Consider the following 8,824-nt stretch of genomic DNA (forward strand, 5'->3'; position numbering starts at 1 on the left):
CTTCCTTCCTTCCTTCCTTCCTTCCTTCCTTCCTTCCTTCCTTCCTTCCTTCCTTCCTTCCTTCACTTAAGAAGTACTTATTTTGAACTAGCCCTAGAGATACCCATTCTCCTCTAGTGGAGGTGATAGATTACCAGCGAAGACAAGTGCATCAATCACCACATGGACATTACGGGAAGTAAAACAAGACCCAGGCCCCTGGGTTGTGTTTCAGATAAAGGGAGAATCTGCACTATACTGTACACATGCCTGTGATCTGCCACAAAGGGAGTATGGTGGGAAAGTGGAGGAGAAGGAATCCAACATTGCCCCTTCCCAAGAATTTGATGAACTCTTAAGTCTGCATTGTGATTCAAATGATTTAAAGGGTATCTTGTGCTCCATTCAATAAGTCGGGACCTAGGCTATGTGAGCTGAATAGGAAAATCTGCTAGTGGCCATTTGTGAGTTGGAGGACAAAGCTCAGACATAGTTTGGGAGGAAGGAGTTTCATCAGTCAGGGTCCCAGAAGAATATGGAATTCACCCATATGGTTCAAATGTAGAAACACTGTCCAAGGGGCAGCAGACAGAATGTAGGCAGAGTGAACCAACAAGGGTTGGGAGGCCCCCAGAGACGAACAGCAGCTTGGAGCGATTTGGAGCTATTACTGCCCTAGGAGACACTAGGAGCTAAGGAAGAGGGCTGCAGGGGGGAGCACCCACTAGAAGGGAAGGGTGCAGCTGCTACTGGAACTGTAATCCCAAGGCAGGGAGGGAGTGGAGGAAGAAATGCCCCATCTCTCTCTTCTGTTGCTGATGGTCTTCTACAGAGCCCAGATGTGGCAGTCAAGCAGATCAGTTCCTCAGCAAAGAAAAACATGTGTTTATATGGCTGGAAGTGGCCAGAACAAGGGCTCCAGCAGCCCCAGAACATGCCCGGTTGCCCAGGGTTCAGGGACCATTATCTCAATGTATGTGTAACCAAATCTGACACTCAAATTGGGATGCTCTAGAACATAATTCGCCCCAGCAAAGGTGTGCAAGGAGAGTGTGAGACAGGAGCCAGCACTAGATGAAGAGACCTAGGAGCAGTGGTGTAGAGCATCATGTCCCCAGCATGCTTTGGGCAGGCTTATGTGGTCAGGGAGGGAGGCTTGGGAGAGAACCTCAGAAAAGTTGAAAAAAGTCCTAGAAGGCTTTACTAAAGCATTTGTACTTGATTCTAAAGCAATGAAAACAAGCTTTTAAGATGAGCCCACTCACTTCACCTCTCTGTTCAGAAACACACAAGTGCTTTTGACCCCAATGGGTTCAATAACAAGCTTATGAGTAGATGCAAGTGGCTTCTATAAGTCAAAGCTCATCAGAAAAGCCATCAGTAGTTTCATGTAGTTAAGAGCATGGGTTCTAGCCTTGGGTACACCACTTACCAGCTGTGTGACCTTGGGCAAGTTACAGACAGTTCCTCAGTTTCCTCGTCTGTAAAATGGTGATAAAAATGGCACTGACTTCATTAGATTGCCTTGAGGAGTAAATGAGCTCATATTTGAAAAGATCTGAGAACAATAATTAGCATCCATCTTCATAGCAGCCACATGAAATGCATAATAGTTACAAATTCAAAAGAGATATTATTATTGTAACACCAACTGACCAAGAACATTGAAAACAAACCCCTGAAGAGCACTCATAAAGAGCTTTCAGCTATAAATAAGAATCAAGAAAATATTACTGGTCCTAGGCTGCCAGCTCATCAAAATTGTCCCAGACAAGTCCACAGAGCAGAACAGACATCTGAGGGTTTTTTACATATACTCCCTTATGACAGAGAGAATGGCCACATACAGTCTAATGCTGAACGTGCACACGTTGTGAATATTTTCAGACCTACAAAGCTTCCAGATGGCATGTCACAGCATTCTAGAGGCAAGCTGTCAGTGTCACAACACAGAACTTTCCTGAAGGCATCTCAGAGCCAGAGGAGTAAACAGCGGAGACCAGCTCCCAGGTCATCTGCGTGTAACCCTCACTGTTGCCAAAACATTCCAACAAATTACTCTTACCATCCCATCTGATTCACTTGGTATAAGCAGAAAGTGCAGACACCCATGTGTGGTCTGAACCACATGACCCTTCAAATAAAAAATATAAAATATGTCATTGTATTTCCCCAATTCTCTGCAAAAGAAAATGCAATTTTTTTCTCTTTTTCATTTTTCTGTTGACGTTCATAGCTCTACAGTTGACATTTGGTCTTCTAAAATGTCTGATATAGACGTATCAGAAGTTTAGGCAACTGAAAAAGCGGAAGCATAAGGAAGGTGTTTCGTAGTTTATCAAACTGTGAGTACTGATACCTCATTAATTTTTAATGCTTCCTTCAACCAAGGCGAGGCAGCGTTTTCCTCCGGCAATCTTAATGATGCAAAGCCTGCCACTCACACAGGTGTTAATGGCAAAGTAATTTTGAGGTTTCTGGATGAGACAAACATTCCACATTTGTAGAACAAACATTCAGGAGGGATCCAATGTCAATGTTTCCTACGGATTTTTATTTAATAGCTCTGATGCCTGGCCTGCTGGGATGCTCTCAGGAAGGGACACTGTTGTCCAGTCAGTCCTCGCTGAATCACCCATGCCCACTATAGCTCAGACATGCTCACATTGTCCTCACTCCTCACCACACCCTGGAGAGGGCATCTTTCCTCCGCAGGCTGTTCAAAAATTGACACAGCAGAAGAGGAGCCACAAGATACCAGGACTGACCCAGGAAGTCTCTGCAGCATTATTAAGGCAAGGGTGCTCCAGAACAGTTGTTCTTAAAATGCAATTCTGCAGTTCACCCAGGAACTTGTTAGAAATGCAAATTCTCAGGCTCTACCCCAGACCTTCTGAACCAGAAACACTGGCGATGGAACCTCACTATCTGTACATCAACAAGCACCCTCCCCAACACCCCACAACAAGTGATCCGATGCCTACTGAGCCAACCAATCAAAAATTACACAAATACAAATGTGGTTTTGTGTAAGCAAGGTTAGTACATTATGCGCATGGCAAAACCCTACAAAATATAGGTCACATCTGTTGCTCAATCTAGAGAGAAGGGACCTAGGCTCCAAATGTCAGTAGAGGCTTCAGGACATTGAGGAACTGCCCTTGCCATTATGTGGAAAGAGAGAAAAGGTGAAGACTACCCCTGCTGCCTCACCCAGCAAAACCAAAATGCCCTAAAGGGTGTAATTTAACAGAGCCATTTAATGATCAGAAAGGGGCTTCCTTTGTCGGTCAGAAGGAAGGAGGAAAAAGGAAGCAGCATATTCTGCAGTGAGGGAGAGAAAGCCCCTTTGGCAATCTAGTGCAAGCCCAGTTAGAGCATGGTTTTGGAGCCTCTGCACAGCAGGTCTGGGACCACAGTCTTTGGGATGATGTGATACTCCCTCAACAACCTGGCAGACCACAACGACAAGAAGGGTGGTGATAGATGATACTGGATCAATTACCTGGATTCCACCACTTAAGTAGGAGGAACTTAAATGAGAGCTAGAACTCCAGCCACCATGCTATGCAGGAAAAGGAATAGAAAAACAGCTTATGTTTTTTGCTTCCTGGCTGGGAAGGGGTCTGCTATGCAAGCAATAAAGTGGTTTGACCTGCCTGTTTTGACACCACGTATGCAAAGCTTAGTCTGTCTTGAGGATTTTAGAACACTGCGCCTAGAATTTTATAGCCTCATGTTCTATCACAATTCCAAAAAGACATCTGCATGAAAACAAGAGATTTGGAATCTACTTAACAGAGCTACAGTCCTGATGTAGAGAAGAAATACATCAGGGACTTTTCCTTGCACTTCCTACATAAACTCTTCCTTTAGCCAAGTCAGCTGCCCTCACTGTCACAGCCTCCAGTGTTCAACCCTTGCTAACTCTATGCTTTGGCCTATCATGCCCTCTAGGCTGAGTGCTGCCTCAACTCCCTCTCTGGTTACTTGCTCCCAGGACTCTCTTACTCCTCTGCATCTTCACTGTTCAGTTTCCCTCTCTCAGACTTTTCCCTTCTTTTTATGTGTTCATAATGCTCTGCCCTGTGCTGTGCACTTGGACTGGCACAGGAAATAACCCTCATGGAATCCGTGCAGGCGACCAGGTATACAGGTTTGGCCCTCAAAGCAGTCGATTTGTACATAACCAGTTATTTACATTTCAATTCCCAAATTTTACCAAGGCAAATTGCTGAAATTAAAGTAATATCTGTTTACAATGGCTTTAAAAAGGATTTTTTTTCTTTCAAGTATTTGCCAGATTAGAAACACACAACCTATGTTTCAGAAAACTGAGGCACTACAGGTGTGGAAAGAGCCCAGCAGTGCTTGCCACTCTCTTAGACTGAGAAGTGAGGTGGGCTCTTCCTGCAGTGGGTAGAAAAACGGGGTGAAGAAAAGGAAAGGTGACAAGATTGAGTCCACCCATTCTATCCATCCGTATCAGTTCATTTTCACAGTGCTGATAAAGACATACCCAAAACTGGGAACAAAAAGAGCTTTAATTGGACTTACAGTTCCAGAGGGCTGTAGGCAGGAGGCAAAAGGCACTTCTTACGTGGCAGCGGCAAGAGAAAAATGAGGACGAAACAAAAGCAGAAACCCCTGATAAATCCATAAGATCTCGTGAGACTTATTCACTATCACAAGAATAGCAAGGAAAAGACTGGCCCCCATGATTCAGTTACCTCCCCCTGGGTCCCTCCCACAACATGTGGGAATTCTGGGAGAAACAATTCAAGTTGAGATTTGTGTGAAGATACAGTCAAACCATATCACCATCCATCTATCCATTCATCCATCTATCTAATCATTCATTCATCTATCCATTCATCCATCCATCTATCCATCCATTCATCCATTCATTCATCTATCCATCCACCTTTCCCTTCATTCATCAAACTATCTATAGATCCATCCATCCATATATTTACGTATGTCTATCTACATATTGTTATAAAATTATATTATATATTGTAAAATTATACTAATATACTATTATTAGGATATAGTTTCAATGGTTATAACAACAACAACAAAAAAAACCCGTACCAATGGTGACTTAAACAAGATAAGATTTCTTTCTCGCTTGCTTAAATACATAGGCTTAGGCAATTCTGAACTGATGTGGTGGCTCAACAGCATCAAGGACTCAACTTCCTTAGTTCTCTCTTTGCTGTCCTCAATGATTAGATTGCACCTCCTGGTCTCATGTGGCTACTTCAGCACCCACTGCCATGTGCAGAGCACAAGGGACAGAAGGAAAGATAGGCGCATGACTGAGAGGTGATATCCACCATCGCCATTCACATACCTCTGACTGTAAGTTTAGCATGTGGCCACCAGCACTTTAAAGGTTCCTCTGGATGAGGGACTGCACTCAGTATACACTCAGATAAACTATTACTAAAGGAAGAAGGATGAAAGGGATATTGGATACCTGTATCTCTGCTGTACTGGCTATCCTGATTTAACAATGTAGAAATTCCTAAATTATAAAAGATATTCATAGTTATACAAAATTATTTTCCACAGAAAGCACTAACGTGTATGGGCTGTTTGCCATCGTGTGCCATCTGTCACTCCAGCTTCCCATTGCCATTGTCATCTTGACTGGGCCCTACCACAGCACTCCATTTCTGGGTGGAGATTAAGTTCATAGACTGTTGAACTTTCCTTTATGTTTTTAAACTTATTTTATAGAGTGGGATTTATTATAAATGTCATGCAATTTTATTATAAAATAATTCAAAAATGCAAATAAGCAAACAGAAGGAGAGGAGAAGGAGAACAAAAAAGAAGAAGGGAAAGAAAGAAAAGCATTTTGTGGTTCTATCCCACAGAGACCATGATTTGTAATTATTTGGTGTACATCACTTTATTTATTATTTCTCTACCAAAATAAAATTACAAAGTATATATGACCTTGGAACTTAGTCACCCCCTACTTAACACACACACTTAATAGTAAAGTATAAATTTGGTTCTATCTGAATACAACAACATTTCTGCAGGAAATTTGCTAATATCTATTACAATATACCACTGTAAAGATGTTTTTAAATTAATCTAACTATTGTTGAAGATGAAAGTTTTACCACTGAAAACAATAAACAAATTCTGTGGAAATATAGAGCTAAAGCAATGGAAAAACTACATTATCAGCATTTATGCTTTGAAATCTTAGATTCTTTGGGCAGTCAGTAAGCAAAAAGAGAACAAGAGAACTGGAATCAGTGTTTTATCAGCAAGATCATATTTGCAAAACTATTTTATGAACAAGGGTAAGTGGAGAGGTTCATTCCTTTCAAGAGAAAGAATTCTAGAATACATTCCATTACCAGTATTCATCCCTATGTGAAGATGATCAAAAATATGTGCATTGAAAAAAAAGAAAAAGAGGATAAAAGATTGTACTGATGTCCCAAACAGAACAGATTGCTCTATTGTAGCTGATGTTTTCCTCTTTCCCTATAATCAAGCATCAAAGGCCGTAATAGACAATGGCTAAGTTGTCCCAGATGGCGGCACACACATATGGGAAAAGAAGACCGGTGCATGACTGTGCTGATGGGGATAGGATACATTTCCTAAATGTCTATCCAGGAGTACAAGGCAGGCCTGGCCAGACCAAGGCTACAGACACATCGAAAGAATTGGAAACCTGACAGTTCACCAACTGAGGAAGCCTATTTGGGTGCCAGTCATACAAGCAGCATGCGTAGGTTGCCTCTTGTCTGCAACAGCATCTCGTACTCATTAGCCCACTGGAGCCTCGTGCTTCCAGGGCAAATGTGAAATAAATTAAACCGACAGGGTCCTGCTTTGCAAGAATTTATGTCGTCTTTTTTTTTTTCATGGCCATATTGGGTCCCGAAAAGGGCCTCCTCCTCCAACCCTAGCCCCAGCTTGCATCCTGGCCAGGTAACCTAACATTTATAAAATACCTCATTCTCCACATTTAGCTGGAGAGACAAATCCTTGAAGACATTAGAGATATGTTTTGCTTAAAAGCAAATTCTGATATATAAGATATAAGCATGGGGTAACTTTTTATTCTACAAAATAATTCTGAACTTATAGAAGAATTTCTCAGACAATTCTCAGTGAGCTTTTTAAGTAAGAGGCAATTTACAAAACCATTCATACTCAACTTTTTTTCTGAGAATTCATCTATTGTGTAAAGTTAAGTACAACCACATTGTTAGAGTAATCATAATTAGATCGGTTATTTCATACAATGAAAGCCACTAGTAACATTGTGTCTTATGGTTGACAAAGCACTTTCATAACTATGATCTTTCATAACTATGACCCTACAACAACCTCCAGTGAGGTAGTAATTACTATTCTCTCTGACACACTAATGAAGACAACTGAAGCTCAGAGAGGTTGAGTAACTTTTTAAGAATACACAGCTAGTGGATGGTAGAAATGGGGCCGGAATCCATTTCTTCTGACTTAACCATACTTTCCTCTCATTTCAACTCTTGTGGTATAGAACCAGGATGACCACGTGTCCCAATTTTCCTGGTATCACCCCTGTTTAAGCCTTTTCCCCAGAATATATTTATTAATAATGTCTTCTTTTATTCTCAAAAGTGACCCTGTTTGTATGATAAATGACAGAACAGTGTTTTATGTTCCATATTTTACAGGCTTTAAGATTTCTTGTGATGCCACATAGGGATGGAGAACAGGGAAAGAGGTATAAAGACCAAGTAGGCTCAAGAATCCCTAATTGCATTTCAACTGCAGTACTCATACCATTATCTGTTTTTATATATTTGTTCTGTTTTTAAACAAAATGGAAGAATGGATACTACTCCTTTAAAAGGTTGTAAAGCCTTTTATCCATAAAGATAGTAGCAGATGTAAGACTATGGACTACACATCATTAGTACAATCTAACCACTACAGGTGGAAAATAATGGATTCTAATACCAACATTGAGAGACTTATACATTCAACAAAACAAAGCATAGGCTATCATATCACTTAAGACTGGTGGTTGCTATTAACTGAAAATCCAATTCACGGATTTAATTAAAAAGTAAAGAGAAAAAATAATGACAGTATTGACTCACATAGCTAAAAAGTCTGGGACTAGATCCAGATGCTCCAAGCTGTCATTAGAAGTTGGTTTCTCCATGTTTCACGTCTGCCTTACACTCTAATGGATCCATTCTCAAGATTTCTACTGCTCCCTGAGAGTGCAGGGTTTATATAGTGTCAGCAATCTCAGCAAAATACTTTGTGTCTGCCTGATTCGCCTTCCTCTTTCCATTCAAAGCAATCAGGACAGCCAAGTGAAAGCAATGCTCAGATTGGCCCATAGGAAATGCCATCCACATTCTGCACCTGGAGGTGGGATCGGCCCGAAGTACGTGTCAGGAGAGTAGAGGAAGACAGATTACACCAAGAATGAAAGAGGGGAAATCATTATAAACCATTTAGATACTAAAAGGGGGAAAATGTATATTATACTGTACTATCACATACTACAAATAACTCCACGCTGGTAAACTAGATAACTTAGATAAAACAAGGTGATGTTGCATTTTGGAGGTGAAGATTCCATCCTTCCTTTTGCACCCATATCCTAGATTCTTGGAGTAATCTGTCTTCCTCTGCTCTCCTTATAAGTGAGAACATGTGGTAGTATTTGACTTTCTGTTATTTGATTTAAGATAATGATCTCTAGTTCCACCCATGTTGCTGTGAAAGACATGATTTCACTCTTTTTTATGGCTGAGTAGCATTCCATGGAATATATTTATATACTACCACATGTTTTCACTTA

The 8,824-nt window shown here is 41.0% G+C and overlaps 1 long non-coding RNA gene across 1 annotated transcript in view; it reads right to left on the reverse strand.

The window, feature by feature from the left end:
* Positions 1-8,302, reverse strand: part of LOC111526266 — a 20,473-nt gene extending 12,171 nt beyond the window's left edge. Inside the window, exon 1 of the long non-coding RNA XR_002726319.2 lies at positions 8,109-8,302. This is a non-coding gene — a long non-coding RNA (uncharacterized LOC111526266). The remainder of the gene's footprint in view (positions 1-8,108) is intronic.
* Between the last annotated feature and the right edge of the window lie 522 nt (positions 8,303-8,824).

Source organism: Piliocolobus tephrosceles, chromosome 20, assembly GCF_002776525.5.
Source record: "Piliocolobus tephrosceles isolate RC106 chromosome 20, ASM277652v3, whole genome shotgun sequence".
NCBI lineage: Eukaryota > Metazoa > Chordata > Mammalia > Primates > Cercopithecidae > Piliocolobus > Piliocolobus tephrosceles.